Raw genomic sequence first — 23,770 nt, forward strand, 5'->3', positions numbered from 1 at the left:
CTGCTCATACTTTCAGGTGGAGGAAATGTAACTGATGAAATCTTCATCTCTAAAGAGCACAAGAAGTTGCTTTACTGAAGAAAGCAATAAAAATGGGAGCTACTGGTTCAGATGTAAGTAGTCAGTAATTCTAAGCAATGATGATGATCTTTGCTCCGTTTTCCTTCCTGGATAATGGTTGGTTTTTCCTAAAGGATGTAACAAAGGAAAAGTGCAACTAACCAGAGTGTGAAGAGGAGCATTTCACCTGCTCTCGCATTTGCAGAGATAGATTGTCCAACTGATCCTGTTTGTACAGAAGTGATCATTGTTGCTTATTTATCAAATGTCAAGAAATAAGTGGAACTGATCATTTCTATCAAGAGGTAAGGAAGGCACCTCCTCACAGCATGGGGGCAGGAATTAAAGGCTCTCTTTCTATTTTCAGGTGAAATGAAGGTCTTCAAATTAAAGGGAGGATGATGAATTTAAGAAAAAAGACAGCCAGGTAAGACCTGGCCACAGGGAAGAAAAGCATCTTTTGCTTCTAGTTCAGAAAAAGGCAAGCAGCCATTTATAGGTTTCAAATTTTAGCCAGGGTAGCTGACTGTACCTCTAAGAAGCAAAGTCTTGGGGTAGAACATTGCTGACAAGTTGGTGAGCACTGAAAGGTCTCTAGAAGCTTAATGATCTGGATGATAAGGAACCTTCTCCATTGATGACTCTTCATAGCTGGTAATGAGTAATAATAAACAATTCTGTCAAACATTGATTGCAGGTTTTTCTAATATGAGATATGAACAGACCAGGTGGTCATTCCTACCAGGGAGAAGTGAGGGTAAGTGGTTGTGACGGGCAAGGAAGTAAGAAATACCAGTCTCCAAACATCCCTGTGTATACCAAGTGGTGTGGATTTCACTTTCTGGGAGAAGAACTGTGGTGGACTTGACTTGTCAAGAGGAGAGTATGAAAAGCAGACGCAAGACAAAGCAACATGGACTTGCCAGTTGCTCAATCCAGGAATTAGCTGATCCATCCTTTTTAGGAGGTAAGAACTACAATACGCCATTCCCATAATAGTAAATGATTCTGCTCATACTTTCAGGTGGAGGAAATGTAACTGATGAAATCTTCATCTCTAAAGAGCACAAGAAGTTGCTTTACTGAAGAAAGCAATAAAAATGGGAGCTACTGGTTCAGATGTAAGTAGTCAGTAATTCTAAGCAATGATGATGATCTTTGCTCCTTTTTCCTTCCTGGATAATGGTTGGTTTTTCCTAAAGGATGTAACAAAGGAAAAGTGCAACTAACCAGAGTGTGAAGAGGAGCATTTCACCTGCTATCGCATTTGCAGAGATAAATTGTCCAACTGATTCTGTTTGTACAGAAGTGATCATTGTTGCTTATTTATCAAATGTCAAGAAATAAGTGGAACTGATCATTTCTATCAAGAGGTAAGGAAGGCACCTCCTCACAGCATGGGGGCAGGAATTAAAGGCTCTCTTTCTATTTTCAGGTGAAATGAAGGTCTTCCAATTAAAGGGAGGATGATGAATTTAAGAAAAAAGTCAGCCAGGTAAGATCTGGCCACAGGGAAGAAAAGCATCTTTTACTTCTAGTTCAGAAAAAGGCAAGCAGCCATTTATAGGTTTAAAACTTTTGCCAGGGTAGCTGGCTGTACCTCTAGGAATCAAAGTCTTGCGGTAGAACATTGCTGACAAGTAGGTGAGCACTGAAAGTCTCTAGAAGCTTAATGATCTGGATGCTAAGGAACCTTCTCCATTGATGACTCTTCATAGCTGGTAATGTCTAATAATAAACAATTCTGTCAAACATTGATTGCAGGTTTTTCTAATATGAGATATGAACAGACCAGGTGGTCATTCCTACCAGGGAGAAGTGAGGGTAAGTGGTTGTTCCGGGCAAGGAGGTAAGAAATACCAGTCTCCAAACATCCCTGTGTATACCAAGTGGTGTGGATTTCACTTTCTGGGAGAAGAACTGTGGTGGACTTGACTTGTCAAGAGGAGAGTATGAAAAGCAGATGCAAGACAAAGCAACATGGACTTGCCAGTTGCTCAATCCAGGAATTAGCTGATCCATCCTTTTAAGGAGGTAAGAACTACAATACGCCATTCCCATAATAGTAAATGATTCTGCTCATACTTTCAGGTGGAGGAAATGTAACTGATGAAATCTTCATCTCTAAAGAGCACAAGAAGTTGCTTTACTGAAGAAAGCAATAAAAATGGGAGCTACTGGTTCAGATGTAAGTAGTCAGTAATTCTAAGCAATGATGATGATCTTTGCTCCTTTTTCCTTCCTGGATAATGGTTGGTTTTTCCTAAAGGATGTAACAAAGGAAAAGTGCAACTAACCAGAGTGTGAAGAGGAGCATTTCACCTGCTCTCGCATTTGCAGAGATAAATTGTCCAACTGATTCTGTTTGTACAGAAGTGATCATTGTTGCTTATTTATCAAATGTCAAGAAATAAGTGGAACTGATCATTTCTATCTAGAGGTAAGGAAGGCACCCCCTCACAGCATGGGGGCAGGAATTAAAGGCTCTCTTTCTATTTGCAGGTGAAATGAAGGTCTTCCAATTAAAGGGAGGATGATGAATTTAAGAAAAAAGTCAGCCAGGTAAGAGCTGGCCACCGGGAAGAAAAGCATCTTTTACTTCTAGTTTAGAAAAAGGCAAGCAGCCATTTATAGGTTTCAAATTTTAGCCAGGGTAGCTGGCTGTACCTCTAGGAATCAGAGTCTTGCGGTAGAACATTGCTGACAAGTAGGTGAGCACTGAAAGTCTCTAGAAGCTTAATGATATGGATGCTAAGGAACCTTCTCCATTGATGACTCTTCATAGCTGGTAATGTCTAATAATAAACAATTCTGTCAAACATTGATTGCAGGTTTTTCTAATATGAGATATGAACAGACCAGGTGGTCATTCCTACCAGGGAGAAGTGAGGGTAAGTGGTTGTTCCGGGCAAGGAGGTAAGAAATACCAGTCTCCAAACATCCCTGTGTATACCAAGTGGTGTGGATTTCACTTTCTGGGAGAAGAACTGTGGTGGACTTGACTTGTCAAGAGGAGAGTATGAAAAGCAGATGCAAGACAAAGCAACATGGACTTGCCAGTTGCTCAATCCAGGAATTAGCTGATCCATCCTTTTAAGGAGGTAAGAACTACAATACGCCATTCCCATAATAGTAAATGATTCTGCTCATACTTTCAGGTGGAGGAAATGTAACTGATGAAATCTTCATCTCTAAAGAGCACAAGAAGTTGCTTTACTAAAGAAAGCAATAAAAATGGGAGCTACTGGTTCAGATGTAAGTAGTCAGTAATTCTAAGCAATGATGATGATCTTTGCTCCGTTTTCCTTCCTGGATAATGGTTGGTTTTTCCTAAAGGATGTAACAAAGGAAAAGTGCAACTAACCAGAGTGTGAAGAGGAGCATTTCACCTGCTCTCGCATTTGCAGAGATAAATTGTCCAACTGATTCTGTTTGTACAGAAGTGATCATTGTTGCTTATTTATCAAATGTCAAGAAATAAGTGGAACTGATCATTTCTATCTAGAGGTAAGGAAGGCACCCCCTCACAGCATGGGGGCAGGAATTAAAGGCTCTCTTTCTATTTGCAGGTGAAATGAAGGTCTTCCAATTAAAGGGAGGATGATGAATTTAAGAAAAAAGTCAGCCAGGTAAGAGCTGGCCACCGGGAAGAAAAGCATCTTTTACTTCTAGTTTAGAAAAAGGCAAGCAGCCATTTATAGGTTTCAAATTTTAGCCAGGGTAGCTGGCTGTACCTCTAGGAATCAGAGTCTTGCGGTAGAACATTGCTGACAAGTAGGTGAGCACTGAAAGTCTCTAGAAGCTTAATGATATGGATGCTAAGGAACCTTCTCCATTGATGACTCTTCATAGCTGGTAATGTCTAATAATAAACAATTCTGTCAAACATTGATTGCAGGTTTTTCTAATATGAGATATGAACAGACCAGGTGGTCATTCCTACCAGGGAGAAGTGAGGGTAAGTGGTTGTTCCGGGCAAGGAGGTAAGAAATACCAGTCTCCAAACATCCCTGTGTATACCAAGTGGTGTGGATTTCACTTTCTGGGAGAAGAACTGTGGTGGACTTGACTTGTCAAGAGGAGAGTATGAAAAGCAGATGCAAGACAAAGCAACATGGACTTGCCAGTTGCTCAATCCAGGAATTAGCTGATCCATCCTTTTAAGGAGGTAAGAACTACAATACGCCATTCCCATAATAGTAAATGATTCTGCTCATACTTTCAGGTGGAGGAAATGTAACTGATGAAATCTTCATCTCTAAAGAGCACAAGAAGTTGCTTTACTAAAGAAAGCAATAAAAATGGGAGCTACTGGTTCAGATGTAAGTAGTCAGTAATTCTAAGCAATGATGATGATCTTTGCTCCGTTTTCCTTCCTGGATAATGGTTGGTTTTTCCTAAAGGATGTAACAAAGGAAAAGTGCAACTAACCAGAGTGTGAAGAGGAGCATTTCACCTGCTCTCGCATTTGCAGAGATAAATTGTCCAACTGATTCTGTTTGTACAGAAGTGATCATTGTTGCTTATTTATCAAATGTCAAGAAATAAGTGGAACTGATCATTTCTATCAAGAGGTAAGGAAGGCACCTCCTCACAGCATGGGGGCAGGAATTAAAGGCTCTCTTTCTATTTTCAGGTGAAATGAAGGTCTTCCAATTAAAGGGAGGATGATGAATTTAAGAAAAAAGTCAGCCAGGTAAGACCTGGCCACCGGAAAGAAAAGCATCTTTTACTTCTAGTTCAGAAAAAGGCAAGCAGCCATTTATAGGTTTCAAATTTTAGCCAGGGTAGCTGGCTGTACCTCTAGGAATCAAAGTCTTGCGGTAGAACATTGCTGACAAGTAGGTGAGCACTGAAAGGTCTCCAGAAGCTTAATGATCTGGATGCTAAGGAACCTTCTCCATTGATGACTCTTCATAGCTGGTAATGTCTAATAATAAACAATTCTGTCAAACATTGATTGCAGGTTTTTCTAATATGAGATATGAACAGACCAGGTGGTCATTCCTACCAGGGAGAAGTGAGGGTAAGTGGTTGTTCCGGGCAAGGAGGTAAGAACTACCAGTCTCCAAACATCCCTGTGTATACCAAGTGGTGTGGATTTCACTTTCTGGGAGAAGAACTGTGGTGGACTTGACTTGTCAAGAGGAGAGTATGAAAAGCAGATGCAAGACAAAGCAACATGGACTTGCCAGTTGCTCAATCCAGGAATTAGCTGATCCATCCTTTTAAGGAGGTAAGAACTACAATACGCCATTCCCATAATAGTAAATGATTCTGCTCATACTTTCAGGTGGAGCAAATGTAACTGATGAAATCTTCATCTCTAAAGAGCACAAGAAGTTGCTTTACTAAGAAAGCAATAAAAATGGGAGCTACTGGTTCAGATGTAAGTACTCAGTAATTCTAAGCAATGATGATGATCTTTGCTCCTTTTTCCTTCCTGGATAATGGTTGGTTTTTCCTAAAGGATGTAACAAAGGAAAAGTGCAACTAACCAGAGTGTGAAGAGGAGCATTTCACCTGCTCTCGCATTTGCAGAGATAAATTGTCCAACTGATTCTGTTTGTACAGAAGTGATCATTGTTGCTTATTTATCAAATGTCAAGAAATAAGTGGAACTGATCATTTCTATCAAGAGGTAAGGAAGGCACCTCCTCACAGCATGGGGGCAGGAATTAAAGGCTCTCTTTCCATTTTTCAGGTGAAATGAAGGTCTTCCAATTAAAGGGAGGATGATGAATTTAAGAAAAAAGTCAGCCAGGTAAGACCTGGCCACCGGGAAGAAAAGCATCTTTTACTTCTAGTTCAGAAAAAGGCAAGCAGCCATTTATAGGTTTGAAATTTTAGCCAGGGTAGCTGGCTGTACCTCTAGGAATCAAAGTCTTGCGGTAGAACATTGCTGACAAGTAGGTGAGCACTGAAAGGTCTCTAGAAGCTTAATGATCTGGATGCTAAGGAACCTTCTCCATTGATGACTCTTCATAGCTGGTAATGTCTAATAATAAACAATTCTGTCAAACATTCATTGCAGGTTTTTCTAATATGAGATATGAACAGACCAGGTGGTCATTCCTACCAGGGAGAAGTGAGGGTAAGTGGTTGTTCCGGGCAAGGAGGTAAGAAATACCAGTCTCCAAACATCCTGTGTATACCAAGTGGTGTGGATTTCACTTTCTGGGAGAAGAACTGTGGTGGACTTGACTTGTCAAGAGGAGAGTATGAAAAGCAGATGCAAGACAAAGCAACATGGACTTGCCAGTTGCTCAATCCAGGAATTAGCTGATCCATCCTTTTAAGGAGGTAAGAACTACAATACGCCATTCCCATAATAGTAAATGATTCTGCTCATACTTTCAGGTGGAGGAAATGTAACTGATGAAATCTTCATCTCTAAAGGGCACAAGAAGTTGCTTTACTAAAGAAAGCAATAAAAGTGGGAGCTACTGGTTCAGATGTAAGTAGTCAGTAATTCTAAGTAATGATGATGATCTTTGCTCCTTTTTCCTTCCTGGATAGTGGTTGGTTTTTCCTAAAGGATGTAACAAAGGAAAAGTGCAACTAACCAGAGTGTGAAGAGGAGCATTTCACCTGCTCTCGCATTTGCAGAGATAAATTGTCCAACTGATTCTGTTTGTACAGAAGTGATCATTGTTGCTTATTTATCAAATGTCAAGAAATAAGTGGAACTGATCATTTCTATCAAGAGGTAAGGAAGGCACCTCCTCACAGCATGGGGGCAGGAATTAAAGGCTCTCTTTCTATTTTCAGGTGAAATGAAGGTCTTCCAATTAAAGGGAGGATGATGAATTTAAGAAAAAAGTCAGCCAGGTAAGACCGGGCCACCGGGAAGAAAAGCATCTTTTACTTCTAGTTCAGAAAAAGGCAAGCAGCCATTTATAGGTTTGAAATTTTAGCCAGGGTAGCTGGCTGTACCTCTAGGAATCAAAGTCTTGCGGTAGAACGTTGCTGACAAGTAGGTGAGCATTGAAAGGTCTCTAGAAGCTTAATGATCTGGATGCTAAGAAACCTTCTCCATTGATGACTCTTCATAGCTGGTAATGAGTAATAATAAATAATTCTGTCAAACATTCATTGCAGGTTTTTCTAATATGAGATATGAACAGACTAGGTGGTCATTCCTACCAGGGAGAAGTGAGGGTAAGTGGTTGTCCCGGGCAAGGAGGTAAGAAAAACTCATGGATGTTTGGAGACTGGTATATCAAGTGGTGTGGATTTTACTTCAGGGAGAAGATCTGTGGTGGACCTTACTTGTCATGGGGAGAATATGAAAAGCAGATGCAAGACAAAGCAACTTGGACTTGCCAGCTGCTCAATCCATTGAGGACTCCAGTGACAAGATGCTGTTATTTCAAGGAGAAACAAAACAAAAAAACTAGTCACATCAAATAGTTCAGCTAGTAACAAATCTGAATCTGAAGTAAGTCAGGAGAACATCACAGACATGGAGGTAAGCATTTAAGTTTTCCTGGTTGTCAAATGAATCTTGTGCTAAAGCAACACTTACAGCGCAAATTAACAGGTCACATCTTATCTCCAGATGGAAGGAAACTAGAGGGCTGTTTTGTTCTAGAAGGGATGAATGCAAATGCGGCTTGCTGAACCAGGCATGTCTGTTAGGAAGGAAAAAAGCACGTTTCTTTAACATTCAAGTGGAAATGAATAGATCCTCTTATACTTTCAGATGAGAGGAATGCAGCTGATTTGAATGTTGAGGGTGTGACAACTTCGGGAAATTCCTAGAAGCTCAGTGATATCTACAGAAAGGAAAGAAGCTAAACTCAGCACTGCTGCCATGAGGTAAGGGACTCCCCTCCTAATGGAGAAATTGATGGATCTGGTTTCCTTTCAGGTGAAAGAAATGCAGCTGATCTGATCTCCTAGGGATTGAGGACTATAAGCAGTCATATGTCTTAGGAAAGGAACACATGTTGCCAGATCTGCAGAGAAAACAAAGTTGCCTTCCTTAACTAGAATGGGAAGATAATCACTTATCAAGTTACAAACCCACAATGCAGCAGCCCATCACTGACTAGGAGGTGAGCGTTTCGGATTCTCTTATTGCCAAATGGAACAGATCATGATGCATCATGTACATTTGTGGGCCTGTAAATCTGATAATAAGCAAATGCTGATCTCTACAGCCACGGCTGTGATTTCCAGGAACTAGTTTGTGAGCTGATGTGTCTTTTCAGAAGAAGAGTTACAGAGGCTCAGTACTGGAGTAGAAGGGAATACGAATGGAGCTGAACAGATCCAACACTTGAAAGGACAATTGGATCTCAAAATATGAAACCATGAAAAAGACCCTTCATTCAATAAAGCAACAGAATTGGCTCAAAGGAGAGGTAAGAGAAGCATTTAAGTCTAACAAATGAGCATACCCTGAGCGCCACAAAATTGCTAACTTATATTGTGTCAAAGGGTTTGTTACAGCTGACCACACATCTCAAGATCTAAGAGGAGCTGAGTGGGATGGCAGATGTCAGAAGATTCATCTTTCAGGAGGTGATGAACCTGCTTGTCACTTCTGAGTGACATCAGTGGCTTTGGTTTTACTTTCAGATGAAGGAAACACAGCCAGCATGGACAGTATTCATGAAACAATGTTCAAAAGTTGCCTGGGGTCACCTCTTGGGCTAAGGGGAGCCGCTTGTCCCATCTGCTGGGATGTAAGCAAAGAAAAACCACTGGAGGCTGGTTAGTGCTGGGACACAGACAATACCCTGGAGGAGCCTGGGGTACGGTGTGTAATCATAGTGACCAGTGGGTCCTTTCCCCACTGTGGTCCTGGCTCGCATGCACAGGGTGAAACTGATCGCCATGTTTGGGGTCAGGAAGGAATTTTCCTCCAGGGCAGATTGGCCAGAGACCCTGGAGGTTTTTCGCCTTCCTCTGGGGCATCGAGCAGGGACCAGCCCTTTGGGCCATTTAGAAACAGACAGACAATAAAATCCGTCAGAGAACATGTCTCCCTTCGTCTTTTGCCTTTTCTATAAACCTGTCCTGTGCCCCTCTGCCATGCCCATGCTCCCAGCCATGCAGCAGGGCAGAGTCCCTCCCAGGTGAACTGCTCCCCCCCAGTGCCAGCATGGCCCCATGTCGCTCTGCCACCCCAGCAGGGCCCCAGCACGGGGAGAACAGCCCACCATCCCAGAGAGGGAAAAGCTGTGTGCGCGGCCCCCCAGCGACGGGGAGGGGAAATGGCCAGGTGCACCGGTCGAGGGGAAAGCAGGAAGCACAGCGGCACTGTTACCATGTTCCTCTCTCAGGATGCCCGAAGGGGCCAGGGCAAGGCCTTTGGTCGGCCACATCCAAGCGCTCTGCCCGGCTGCTCTGGTGGTAAGAGCCCCTCTGGCCAAGCCACCGAGGAGCGGCTCTGAAAGGGGTGGTCAATGACCCCAGAACAACTCTTCCATTGGCATGGTGGGGCCACCGCTTCCTGAGCGCCAGAACTGTCCTCACAGCCTAGCAGCGAATAATAGTCCCCCAGGGCGGGTTCAGCCCTGGCCCCTCTGGAGCAAGGGGCAGCCATCGGCATCCAAGAAGCTCTTACCTTCTTCAGCCAGCATTTCCCAGGAGCTGGGAGCCAGAAGCCTGCTGTCCCCTGCAGTCTGCTCCAGCTGAGCGCTCTTCTCTTTTAACCTCCCCCCAGTCTGGCACCTCTCGGGTGGTGCTGGTTTGGCCCACAAGCGCTCATTTCCCCTGTATTGCCTGGCGGGGGGGTCTGTCGATCTCATTGCAGGCACTCTGGGAAATCAGAACTCCATGATCTGCCCCGGGGGACGGGGAGCACGACCAGGGGACACGGGACAGGGTCAGTTGGGGTTCGTAGCACGCAGCTGGAGGGGATGAGATGAGGGAGAGGGGCCAGCACCATGTTACTTCTGTGTCCACTTCCTGCCCCTCCCCCATCAGCTTCCCAGCAGCACGGAACCCAAACCACAGGGCAATGCTCAAAACGTTGTTGTAGGGTCTCAAACCTCTGTAAACCCAGCCGCCTGAAAGCCATCGGGGCCCGATTCTCCCTGCAGGGAGACAGCCTCTCCCAGGTGAAGTCAATAGGAGTGACTCGTATTTTGGGAAGGCGGTTGCAGGGAGGATGCGATATCCTGCGCAAAGATACCACGTGAACTGTAGGTGGCGCTCACCAACAGCGGTGCAGGAGGGGACCTAAGGGAAGAGGAAAATGGGGAAGGCCGTGGTCTTGGTTTTGCAACAATCTCCTCATTTCAGCTTCTATTTGGCAACATGAACCCAAACCGAGTGTGGGGGGAGGAAGGTCAGATCAGGGATTTATTTGATTGTAACCTCCCCCCTCCAGATCATGGTGCTCACTTTCTGCATCTCAGGGACTCTGGCAGATGCTTCCTGTCATTTCCTACCCCATTCTCCCTACAGCCAGTTCCTCCTCACAGCCCCTCCCTCTCAGGAATGCCCCCTGCCCCTTATAGCCCCAGGTGCTGCCTGGCCCCCTTCATTGGCCCAACAGGGGTGCAGGACCTACTGCAGTTCCAGGTGACAGCCACCGAGTGACATACCTTACCCACCCACCCCCTCCACAAAAACCTGCCTTTTCCCTTACTTGTGAGGCCCCCTCTGGACTGCTCTCACCCCCAACCCAAAATAGACTCCATCTATCGTAGTCATATAGCCATATTCCCCAAGTGCCCCACACTCCTTAATGCCTATCTTAGTTTCAGTCGGTCTATAGAATTTCATCTTCTCCAGGGTTTCGAGGTCTCTGCACGCAGTGTCTCTAGCTCTCCCTCAAGCTCCTGACCATCAGGATCAGGCCACCAATCTCCTCCCCAGTGGCCTGATGTTCTGCAGACAGCTGCTCCTTCTGTCGCTGCACCATCGGTAACTCCATCCTGCAGCCTCCAGTCATTCGAGGGCATCTCCTGTGCTCAGGATAGGGAACCACAAAACAGGTGTCCCATTTCCCCTTCTGCAGAGGATCACTGCTTTCACCTTGGCCCTGGAGGCTGCACCTGGGTCCCCACAGCCCCCCACAGAGCCCTGAGCTGCACGTGGGTCAGGGAAACCCCTTTTCATGAACCCTAAATAAACTTCAAAAATAACAGAACTGGTTATTTAGAGACATTATTTTGGGAAATTCAACTAATGCCCTTTTATTGGGCAGTCACTGCTCCTTCCTGAACATAGCACAGGGAAAGTCCATCACTTCTCTGCCTCTCCCCCCTCACAAGAGGTACCACCAGCAGCAGCTACAAATGCCATTTGTGCTGCAGAGTCCTCCAGAGTCTCCTCTCCACAGCCTGCTTGTTGCTAAACCTCCCCTTCTGCATGGGCTGTGCCAATAGCTTCAGGAGAGAGTCACCTCACTCTCCGATTGGCCAGCCTTAGAGCCCAGTCAGTTAACCCCTTGCCTGTGATTGGTGCTGGGATGTAACACGACCACAGGGGAGGGGAGCAGTTTCCAGGTCCAAAGTTGTGACACTTCAGCACATAATGTCACTGGGCATTTAATAGCCGCCTTCTTTGACCACAGGCAGAATTATTGCTGGCAGATCACTGCCTCCCATGACTGACACTGGAACCAGTCTCCTGCATCTTAAGATACTGATAAGTTACTATAGATACATCCTTTTCTCCCATCAGCCTTAACACTTTATCCCTTTCCCAGCCTGTAATTTAGGATTAACTACACTTTCCTACATCACTGGGGCATTGTGAGCTCACTTGAGAAGGGAACACAATGCGGTTTGTGATCTGGGACAAGGTTTTTCTTGCTTGCATTTCTTGAAATAGCAGATTTTTCCTACCCTGGTTTTGGCACAACACTTTGGAGGACTGAAGAATCAGAATGGGACAGTGTCTGTATCCTCAAAAGGTATTTAGGCCCTGAACTCCTGTTGAAATCACCAGGAATTAGCAGTCTAAATATCTTGGTGGATCTGGTCCAGTGACCTCACAGTAGACCGAGCACCAAGCTGCAAGTGGCCCAGTGCTCAAATGAGGCAGGAGAGAGTGCTGAGCTACAGTGGAGCTGGTCAAACTTTGTTCAAAAATTTCTGAAGAAAGTTAATTTGGAAACAATGTCAGTAAAGTGTTTCATTTAAAAAAAATTGCAGGAGAGCCAAAAAATTCAGTTTTTGAAATCTGAAAAATGTAAAAACAAAAAATATTTCCCTAAAAATCCAAAGACATCACAGAAAGATTCATTTGTTCCTTTCAAAAGTTTGTGGAAGATATTTAACAGTTTCTGACCAGGTCTAGCCCCAAAGTCCTTGTACAATTTTCTTTCAGGCTGTATGCACCAATCCATCCACTGGAACAATCTAACTTATCCAGTTCAGGAGTGTTGTTGTAGCTGTGTGGGTCCCAGGATGAGAGACAGACAAGATGCGTGAGGTAATATCTTTTACTGGACCAAGTTCTGATGGTGGAAGACAAGTTTTCCAGCTTCTTGTGACCTGGAGAGCTCTGTGGAGCTTGAAAAGCAACAAAAGTTGGTTCAATAAGAGATTACCTGCCTCACCCTCCTTGTCTGTGTTTTACGAGTGTCAGTCACCCTGGTACTGGAACTCTGTGGCGCTGGTAGCAGAGCTCACAGCTACCAGCCCATTCAATGTGTGTGCCTGGCAGCCTGAAATGCAGATGTTACACAGCTCATTACCGCCATCTATTGGTGAAGGGGGGAAAGAGCAGCCAACACCTGCTCCATCAGCTGTTTACCCAGAACTCCGCCGCCCTCTGTCAGCAAACAGGGGAAGTACAGCTCATGAACTCTTCCTAAGTTTTCTACCTGAAACCCTCCATGAGGTTTTGGGTTCTCCCTGGGACTGTACCCGAGCCCCACGTTGGTCAGATAATGGGACTGAACGGAGACTGAGGGGAACAAGGCTCCTACCTGATGGCAAGAACTCCGCTCAGGGGTCCTGTCATCCTCTCCACCGAGGACTTTGCAAAGAGATGGCACTGTGGAGACTTCCCAGCAAGAGGCGGCATTGAGGGGGAATCTTGGCTGAAGCAGAAGTAGAGGGAAGTGAACTCTGGTGAAGGACCCCGACAGCACCAGTATAGCTGAGATCACTATAGTGGGGATAGGTAGTGGTGGTGTGGGGGGGGAGGGGCTCACAAGAATTGACAAGACCCTTCCCTGAGGGAAGCCTGGAAGCTGAAAGTTTTTGCTTTGGTTCTCCCCAAACTGAGCTTCCTTGAAATCCCTCTCCAGGGAAGTTCTCACATGCCAGGGCGTGTAGCTGAGATCACAGCTTGACCAGCCCCTCCTTAAGGCAGCTCGGTGGGTCACTGCTCTTCCCAGCAGGGTCTCCATCTATTTTAAAGCAGCCCCACCCCTGTCCACCTGCCCATTCGTGTGGGGATTTGAAGTGAAAATGGGGTCATAGCAGAGTGAGGTCCCAGCGCAGGTGAACCCTGTTAGGAACACTCCCACCAGCCCCCTGCCCTATCACAGGAACGGAAAGCCGTGTGCTAAGGGAGCACAGAGGGGTCACTAGTATTAGCTCCATTTTACAGATGGGAGAATCTGAGGGTATGTCTACACTACGAAATTAGGTCGAATTTATAGAAGCCGATTTTATAGAAATCGGTTGTATACAGCCGATTGTGTGTGTCCCCACATAAAATGCTCTAAGTGCATGAAGTCGGCGGACCGTGTCCACAGTACCGAGGCTAGCGTCGACTTCCGGAGCATTGCACTGTGGGTAGCTATCCCACAGTTCCCGCAGTCTCTGCCGCCCATTGGAATTCTGGGTTGAGATCCCAATGCCTGAATGATGAAAAACAGTGTCGCGGGGCTTTCTGGGTACATGTCGTCAGGCACCTCCCCCTCCGTCAGAGCAATGGCAGACAATCGATTCACGCCTTTTTACCTGGGTTACCTGTGCAGACAACATACCACGCCAAGCATGGAGCCCGCTCAGCTCAGCTCACCATCGACATATGTCATCTGGGTGCCGGCAAACGTGGTACTGCATTGCTACACAGCAGCAGCTAATTGCCTTTTGGCAGTAGATGGTGCAGTATGACTGGTAGCCCTCATCGGCGACCTGGGTGCTGGCAGACGTGGGGCTGGCAGACATGGGGCTGCATTGCACACAGCAGCAGCCCCTTGCCTTTTGGTAGAAGATGGTATATTACGATTGATATCCGTCGTCGTCGTACTGCAGTGGCTGTCAATCATGGGCACCTGGGCAGACATGCTCAGTCCTATCGAACAGTCTCGACGATGATGGCTATCAGTCGTAGTATGCTATTTTCTGCCAAGCACCCAGAAGATGCTGAGGGCTATCACTCATGCTGCACCGTCGTCTGCCAGCTTAAGATGTAAAAAATAGATTTGTTCTGTATTCATTTGCTTCCCCCTCCCTCCGTGAAATCAATGGCCTGCTAAACCCAGGGTTTTGCGTTCAATCTTTGTGGGGGGCCATTCTGTGTGACAGTTGTTTGTGTTTCTCCCTGATGCACAGCCACCTTTGTTGATTTTAATTCCCTGTACCTGTAGGCCATGTCGTCACTCGCCCCTCCCTCCCTCCGTCCATTAGATACTAGTTTCGCACCTTTTTTCAGACCAGACACCATAGCACTGGGATCATGGAGCCCACTCAGATCACCGCAGCAATTATGAGCACTATGAACACCACTCGCATTGTCCTGGAGTATATGGAGAGCCAGGACATTTCAAAGCAAAACCAGGACCAGCCGAGGAGGCGATTGCAGCGCGGCGACAAGAGTGATGAGGAAATTGATATGGACATAGACCTCTCACAAAGTGCAGGCCCCAGCAATGTGCAAATCATGGTGTTACTGAGGCAGGTTCATGCCGTGGAACGCCGATTCTGGGCCTGGGAAACAAGCACAGACTGGTGGGACCGCATCGTGCTGCAGGTGTGGGACGATTCCCACTGGCTGCGAAACTTTCGCATGCGTAAGGGCACTTTCATGGAACTTTGTGACTTGCTTTCCCCTGCCCTGAAGCGCCAGAATACCAGGATGAGAGCAGCCCTCACAGTTGAGAAGTGAGTGGTGACAACCCTGTGGAAGCTTGCAACGCTAGACAGCTACCGGTCAGTCGGGAATCAATTTGGAGTGGGCAAATCTACTGTGGGGGCTGCTGTGATCCAAGTTGCCAGGGCAATGAAAAACCTGGTGCTATCAAGGGTAGTGACTCTGGGAAATGTGCAGGCCATAGTGGATGGCTTTGCTGCAATGGGATTCCCAAACTGTGGTGGGGCGATAGACGGAACCCATATCCCTATCTTGGCACTGGACCACCAAGCCACCGACTACATAAACCGCAAGGGGTACTTTTCAATGCTGCTGCAAGCCCTGGTGGATCACAAGGGACCTTTCACCAACATCAACGTGGGATGGCTGGGAAAGGTACATGATGCTCGCTTCTTCAGGCACTCTGGTCTGTTTCGAAAACTGGAGGAAGGGACTTTCTTCCCGGACCAGAAAATAACTGTTGGGGATGTTGAAATGCCTATCGTTATCCTTGGGGACCCAGCCTACCCCTTAATGCCATGGTTCATGAAGCCGTACACAGGCAGCCTGGACCGTAGTCAGGACCTGTTCAACTACAGGCTGAGCAAGTGCTGAATGGTGGTAGAATGTGCATTTGGACATTTAAAAACGTGCTGGAGCAGCTTACTGACTCGCTCAGACCTCAGCGAAAAGACTATCCCCATTGTTATTGCTGCTTGCTGTGCGCTCCACAATATCTGTGAGAGTAAGGGGGAAGACATTTATGGCGGGGTGGGAGGTTGAGGCACATCGCCTGGCCGCTGATTACGCGCAGCCAGACACCAGGGCGATTAGAAGAGCACAGCAGGGCGCGGTGTGCATCAGAGAAGCTTTGAAATCGAGTTTTGTGACTGGCCAGGCTACGGTGTGAAACTTCTGTTTGTTTCTCCTTGATGAACCCTCTGCCACACCCAGTTCACTCTACTTCCCTGTAAACCAACCATCCCACCCTCCCCTCCCCCCTTCGAGCACTGCTTGCAGAGGCAATAAAGTCATTGTTACTTCACATTCATGTATTCTTTATTAATTCATCACACAATTAGGGGGATAACTGCCAAGGTAGCCCGGGAGGGGTGGGGGAGGAGGGAAGGAAAAGGACACACTGCAGTTTAAAACTTTAACTCTTATTGAAGGCCAGCCTTCTGATGCTCGGGCAATCATCTGGGGTGGAGTGACTGGGTGGCCGGAGGGGGCCCCCCCCCACCGTGTTCTTGGGTGTCTGGGTGAGGAGGCTATGGTACTTGGGGAGAAGGGCTGTTGGTTACACAGGGGCTGTAGCGGCAGTCTCTGCTCCTGCTGCCTTTCCTGCAGCTCAACCATACGCTGGAGCATATCAGTTTGACGCTCCAGCAGCCGGAGCATCGACTCTTGCCTTCTGTCTGCAAGCTGACGCCACCTATCATCTTCAGCCCGCCACTTGCTCTGTTCATCCCGTGATTCAGCCCGCCACCTCTCCTCTCGTTCATACTGTGCTTTTCTGTAGTCTGACATTGACTGCCTCCACGCATTCTGCTGTGCTCTGTCAGCGTGGGAGGACATCTGGAGCTCCGTGAACATGTCATCCCAAGTCTGCCGTTTTCTCCTTCTAATCTTCACTAGCCTCTGTGAAGGAGAAACATTTGCAGCTGGTGGAGGAGAAGGGAGAGGTGGTTAAAAGAGACATTTTAGAGAACAATGGGTACGGTCTTTCATGTTAAATTTTGCTGTTCACATTACACAGCACATATGCTTTCGTTACAAGGTCGCATTTTTCCTCTTGTATTGAGGGCCTGCCGGTTTGGTGTGCGAGATCACTCACGCAGTGCCAGGCAACAGATTTCGGCTTGCAGGCAGCCATGGTAAGCCACAGTCTTGGCTTTTTTAACCTTCTTAACATGTGGGAATGGTTTCAAACTGTAGCGCCCTCATTTCCCATACCAAGCACCCCTTGGGTTGGCCATTGAAAATGGGTTTGCAATGTAAAAGGAGGGGCTGCGGTTTCCGGGTTAACATGCAGCACTAACCCCCCTCCTCTCCCCACACCCAATTCTCTAGGATGATCACTTCACCCCTCCCCCCCACCGCATGGCTAACAGCGGGGAACATTTCTGTTCAGCTGAGCAGGAACGGGCACCTCTGAATGTCCCCTTAATAAAATCACCCCGTTTCAACCAGGTGACCGTGAATGATATCACTCTTCTGAGGATAACAGAGAGCGATAAGGAATGGATGTTGTCTGCATGCCAGCAAACACCGGGACCATACGCTGCCATGCAATGATTCCAGACTACGTGCTACTGGCCTGGCATGGTAAAGTGTCCTACCATGGCGGATGGGATAAGGCAGTCCTCCCCACAAACCTTTTGCAAAGGCTTTGGGAGTACATGAAGGAGAGCTTTCTGGAGATGTCCCTGGAGGATTTCCTCTCCATCCCCATACACATTAACAGACTTTTCCAGTAGCTGTACTGGCCGCGATTGCCAGGGCAAATTAATCATTAATCATTAAACACTCTTGCTTTTAAACCATGTGTAATATTTACAAAGGTACACTCACCAGAGGTCCCTTGTGCCCTCAGGGTCTGGGAGCACGCCTTGGGTGAGTTCGGGGGTTACTGGCTCCAGGTCCAGGGTGATAAACATATCCTGGCTGTTGGGGAAACCGGTTTCTCTGCTTCCTTGCTGCTGTGAGCTATCTACATTATCTTCATCCTCCTCTTCCTCGTTCCCCGAACCCTCTTCCCTGTCTGTTTCTCCAGTGATGGAGTCATAGCACACGGTTGGGGTAGTGGTGGCTGCACCCCCTAGCATGGCATGCAGCTCCGCGTAGAAACGGCATGTTTGTGGCTCTGCCCCGGACCTTCCGTTTGCCTCTCTGGCTTTGTGGTAGGCTTGCCTTAGCTCCTTAATTTTTACACGGCACTGCTGTGAATGGCCTGTTAGGGCCTGTGTCCTTCATGGCCTTGGAGACCTTTTCTAATATTTTGCCATTTCGCTTACTGCTACAGAGTTCAGCTAGCACTGATTCATCTCCCCATATGGCAAGCAGATCCCGTACCTCCCGTTCGGTCCACGCTGGAGCTCTTTTGCGATCCTGGGACTCCATCACGGTTACCTGTGCTGATGAGCTCTGTGTGGTCACCTGTGCTCTCCACCCTGGGCAAACAGGAAATGAAATTCAAACATTCGCGGGTCTTTTCCTGTCTACCTGGTCAGTGCATCTGAGTTGAGAGTGCTGTCCAGAGCGGTCACAATGAAGCACTGTGGGATAGCTCCCAGAGGCCAATAACGTTGAATTCCGTCCACACTACCCCAATTCCGACCCTCTAAGGCCGATTTTATCGCTAATCCCCTCGTCGAAGGTGGAGTAAAGAAACCGGTTTAAAGGGCCCCTTAAGTCGAAAGAAAGGGCTTTGTCGTGTGAATGTGTCCAGGCTTAATTCGATTTAACACTGCTAAAGTCGACCTAAACTCCTAGTGTAGACCAGGCCTTAGACACAGAAAGGAGAAGTGACTTGCCCAAAGCCACAAAGGGAGTCTAGCAGAGAGCCAGGAACGGGATCCCGGAGTCCTAACCATTAGATACCCTGCCTCCCTTGATTCTTGTCCTGACGTCAGCCACCTGTTGAGACCTGGGAGTTCAGAGGGGAGCCTCCTGCCCCAGAGCTACCATGTCCCAAGAAATAATGACTCAATACTGGGATGGCAGCAGCTTGTCCCCCAATATTGCACCACAGGAGATACACCAGTGGAATGACAGCAACACACTCTGGTCCCAGGGAGAAGCAGCACTGGTGAGCCTGAGAAACCCAGGTTAGCTACACTCAGAAACCGCATTGGCATGTGCAGGGGCAGGTGTGTGACAGCAAAGCAAAGGTGGAGCCACCACGGGGAATGGGAAGAAGGTCTCTGAGCAGAACAGCCACCTCCTGTCCTTTGCTCCACAGCCCTAGGATTGGCCCAATTGGTGACTTCAGACAGCACTGAACACTGCCACTGTATCTGTGTCAGCTTAGCAGGCAGAGGCCCCAGCTGCGGTCAGCCCTTGTTGTGTGGGCAAAGGACAGATGACAGCCTTGCAGGTCCTTAACACCACAGGCTGCAAGTGAAACTGACTAAAACCATTGTTCTGAGTTCATTCTGCAGCCAGCTGTGACAGATGCAGCCACTGGAGCTAGTGTTGGTCCTCCCCATGAATGGGTAGGAGCTCAAACTGGACAAAGTGAGATACAATAGGGAACTTTGCAGTGGAATAGCTGGTGCTCTCGTTAAACCCCAAACTCTGGCAGTCCTGCAATGACGTGAGAATCTCAGCCACGACTTAAAAAGAGAAGAAATTTTCACACAGATAGGGATCAGTGAGCTGCGGGAGGGGGAAGCTTGCAGAGAATCGGCCCAGGCTACGCGTGGCGTTGGCCAGCGCTTTGTCCCGCACAAAGCCCACGTCCATCCCCAGTTTGGCAAACAGCTCTGAGGGCTGGGAACCGCCCCCAGCCGGGATGCGTCCGTGTCAGCACCGGGCCCCTGCCCCACTTGCCTTTCTGGAAGGCACACACGCTGTCCTTGTGCTGGCAGGTCAGGACGATGACGGTCCACTCCACCCCTCTCGGCGCCATCCAGGTGCACTGGACGTCTCTGCCTGGCACCCGCCGCTAGCTCTGTACAAGGGACGCAAAGGCTGCAGCACTTGCCCATCACCGACCCACCCCTCACGAGGCACCGGCACCCCCAGGATGGGGCCCTTGTGTAACAGGCTCAGGGCCTGGCTGTGATCGGGGACCCCTCTGTGCTGTGCGGCTGGTGAGCGAGGGCTGCGTGAGGCTGGCGAGTTGCAGCCAAACAGGGCTAAGTTCAGTTCCCAACAGCGTTAGCCAGATAAACCTTATCCGAGGAGGAGACGTCAAAGTCCCCGGCTGGCGCAGCAGCCTTGATGCAACAGGTCTGCACAGGGGAGGCCGTTCTACACACAGCTGGTCTCACAGAATGGTGCCCCCAGCTGGACACTTTGTGACTGGCTCTGCTGGGGGCTCAGGAGGGTTACGATCTGAGCAGAAACTGGGGCAGGAGCTTTAAATCATAGAATCATAGAATCTCAGGGTTGGAAGGGACCTCAGGAGGTCATCTAGTCCCACCTCCTGCTCAAAGCAGGACCAATCCTCAACTAAATCATCCCAGCCAGGGCTTTGTCAAGCCTGACCTTAAAAACCTCTAAGGTAGGAGATTCTACCACCTCCCTAGGTAACCCATTCTAGGGCTTCACCACCCTCCTAGTGAAAAAGTTTTTCCTAATATCCAACCTAAACCTCCCACACTGCAACTTGAGACCATTACTCCTTGTTCTGTCATCTGCTACCACTAGATCCATCCTCTTTGGAACCCCCTTTCAGGTAGCTGAAAGCAGCTATCGAATCCCCCCTCATTCTTCTCTTCTGCAGACTAAACAATCCCAGTTCCCTCAGCCTCTCCTCATAAGTCATGTGCTCCAGCCCCCTAATCATTTTTGTTGCCCTCCGCTGGACTCTTTCCAATTTTTCCACATCCTTCTTGTAGTGTGGGGCCCAAAACTGGACACAGTACTCCAGATGAGGCCTCACCAATGCCGAATAGAGGGGAATGATCACGCCCCTCAATCTGCTGGCGATGCTCCTACTTATACAGCCCAAAATGCCGTTAGCTTCTTGGCAACAAGAGCACACTGTTGACTCATATCCAGCTTCTCGGCCACTGTAACCTCTAGGTCCTTTTCTGCAGAACTGCTGCCTAGCCATTCGGTCCCTAGTCTGTAGCAGTGCATAGGATTCTTCCGTCCTAAGGGCAGGACTCTGCACTTGTCCTTGTTGAACCTCATCAGATTTATTTTGGCCCAATCCTCTCATTTGTCTCTGTATCCTATCCCTACCCTCCAGCGTATCTACCATGCCTCCCAGTTTAGGGTTATCTGCAAACTTGCTGAGGGTGCAATCCACGCCATCCTCCACATCATTAATGAAGATATTGAACAAAACCGGCCCCAGGACCGACCCTTGGGGCACTCCGCTTGATACCGGCTGCCAACTAGAAATGTAGCCATTGATCACTACCCGTTGAGCCCGACGATCTAGCCAACTTTCTATCCACCTTATAGTCCATTCATCGAGCCCGTAGTTCTTTAACTTGCTGGCAAGAATACTGTGGGAGATCGTATCAAAAGCTTTGCTAAAGTCAAGGAAAAACACATCCACTGCTTTCCCCTCATCCACAGAGCCAGTTATCTCGTCATAGAAGGCAATTAGGTTAGTCAGGCATGACTTGCCCTTGGTGAATCCATGCTGACTGTTCCTGATCACTTTCCTCTCCTCTAAGTGCTTCAAAATTGATTCCTTGAGGACCTGTTCCATGGTTTTTCCAGGGACTGAAGTGAGGCTGACTGGCCTGTAGTTCCCCAGATCCTCCTTTTTCCCTTTTTTAAAGATGGGCACTACATTAGCCTTTTTCCAGTCATCCGGGACCTCCCCCGATTGCCATGAGTTTTCAAAGATAATGGCCAGTGGCTCTGCAATCACATCCGCCAACTCCTTTAGCACCCTCAGATGCAGCCCCATGGACTTGTGCTTGTCCAGCTTTTCTAAATAGTCCCGAACCACCTCTTTCTCCCCAGAGGGCTGGTCACCTCCTCCCCATACTGTGCTGCCCAATGCAGTAATCTGGGAGCTGACCTTGTTCGTGAAGACAGAGGCAAAAAAAAGCATTGAGTACGTTAGCTTTTTCCACATCCTCTGTCACTAGGTTGCCTCCCCCATTCAGTAAAGGGCCCACACTTTCCCTGACCCTCTTCTTGTTGCTAACATACCTGAAGAAACCCTTCTTGTTACTCTTAACATCCCTTGCTAGTTGCAACTCCAAGTGTGATTTGGCCTTCCTGATTTCACTCCTGCATGCCTGAGCAATATTTTTATACTTCTCCCTGGTCATTTGTCCAATCTTCCACTTCTTGTAAACTTCTTTTTTGTGTTTAAGATCAGCAAGGATTTCACTGTTAAGCCAAGCTGGTCGCCTGCCATATTTACTATTCTTTCTACACGTCGGGATGGTTTGTTCTCCAACCTCAATAAGGATTCCTTAAAATACAGCCAGCTCTCCTGGACTCCTTTCCCTCTCATGTTATTCTCCCAGGGGATCCTGCCCATCACTTCCCTGAGGGAGTCAAAGTCTGCTTTTCTGAAGTCCAGGGTCCGTATTCTGCTGCTCTCCTTTCTTCCTTGTGTCAGGATCCTGAACCATCTCATGGTCACTGCCTCCCAGGTTCCCATCTACTTTTGCTTCCCCTACTAATTCTTCCGTTTGTGAGCATCAGGTCAAGAAGAGCTCTGCCCCTAGTTGGTTCCTCCAGCACTTGCACCAGGAAATTGTCCCCTACACTTTCCATATTTAATAAATATGCTAGTTGATGAAATAGACGGGGATGGCATGGCTCAGGTGATGGGAACCCAGTCTTTCATGTCTGGGCGCTGTTCATAGCCAGGTCAGGAGAGACTCAAAGCTGTTTGCATCCGATGGTAGTTTGTGAAATAAACTGGCCCTGTAGCTGTGCCTCCAGCCCAGTTCTCATCCACCAGCTCCTCTCTGAATGGACACAGTGGCCTGGACAATGGATGCTCTTATCTAGGCTGCAAAAGTGACCATCGTTGGCGGCGGATACATCTGAACCAGTGCGGGACACAGCTTAGCTGTGAGCACAGCCAAAGACACTGGATAAAACCTGTTCTGAGGCTGCAAGTGTCTGTCCAAACTGCAACTCAGGCTCAGATCCAATGTGAGCCCAGCTTCCCGTCCTGCCCACACACCGATTGGTCTGACTCAGCTCAGCAAACACGCAGGACCCAGGTCCTAGGACCTTCTAAGGAGGGGGGTCAGAGCCCAAGTTCTCCAAGCCCTTTCATGCTGCCGTGTGGATGCAGCTCACACCGCAGACCCAAGACAGGTCTGCGTAGCGCTGTATGGACGTGTTAGCACCGCTGGGAACTATAAACCCAGGTTTACAATGCAGTGTGGATGCTTAAGTGCGGGGTTGGCAATGCCAAGTCCACAAGCCTGGATCCTACAGACCTGGGTTTACAATGCAGTGTAGACGCACCCTGAGGATCTCTTTGGGGCAGGCAGGAAAACTCACCCGCTGACTGGAGAACAGGAGCAAACTGCAGGCAGGAGGGGAAAACTGCCAATTCCAAGCTGTCATTATTTTAGCTCTATCAATGGATTTGCTTGTAAATTCTAGAAATTTGCTGTACATTCGGGAAGGAGACGCTGTGTTCTTCATACAGAACAAGCCCGGCTTTAAGCGCCAACCTTAACTATGCTCTCTAATGTGCCTCCTTCCACTGGGGGCAAGTGAAAACTCCCAGGGAGCATGCAATGGCACCTAGCGTCAGGAATCAGAAACGCTGCAGTCTGGTCTCACTGCAGCTCCCACCTGCTTGATGGGCTCTGCTCTGTGCCCTGAGCAGTCACATGCGAAGACCTGCTTGTCCACTCACATAAGTTGACTATGCCGGAAGAGTTAAAACTGGACAACCCCTAGTGTGGACACAGTTAGACCAGTACGTGCGCTTATGGCAGCAGAGCTATTCCCGTTTGGGAAGGGGAATGAGATATGCTGGTATAAGGCACCTTGGTGCTATTATAATGGTGTCCACACTTGGGCCAGTGACAGTATAGCC

General features: G+C 47.9%; 2 long non-coding RNA genes across 2 annotated transcripts; one reads left to right on the forward strand and one right to left on the reverse strand.

Annotated features, from left to right (window-relative positions):
• The first annotated feature begins 7,048 nt into the window (after nt 1-7,048).
• On the forward strand, nt 7,049-9,053 carry LOC128848920 (uncharacterized). The gene is made up of 2 exons (XR_008447134.1): nt 7,049-8,120; nt 8,277-9,053. It is a non-coding gene; the product is annotated as an uncharacterized LOC128848920 (long non-coding RNA).
• A 7,045-nt stretch (nt 9,054-16,098) lies between these two features.
• On the reverse strand, nt 16,099-17,743 carry LOC128848888 (uncharacterized). Its single transcript, XR_008447120.1, has 2 exons — nt 17,632-17,743; nt 16,099-16,721 (listed from the first exon to the last, which is right to left on the reverse strand). It is a non-coding gene; the product is annotated as an uncharacterized LOC128848888 (long non-coding RNA).
• Nucleotides 17,744-23,770: the final 6,027 nt, after the last annotated feature.

The sequence above is a fragment of the Malaclemys terrapin genome, chromosome 14 (assembly GCF_027887155.1).
Source record: "Malaclemys terrapin pileata isolate rMalTer1 chromosome 14, rMalTer1.hap1, whole genome shotgun sequence".
In the NCBI taxonomy this organism is placed as follows: Eukaryota; Metazoa; Chordata; order Testudines; family Emydidae; genus Malaclemys; species Malaclemys terrapin.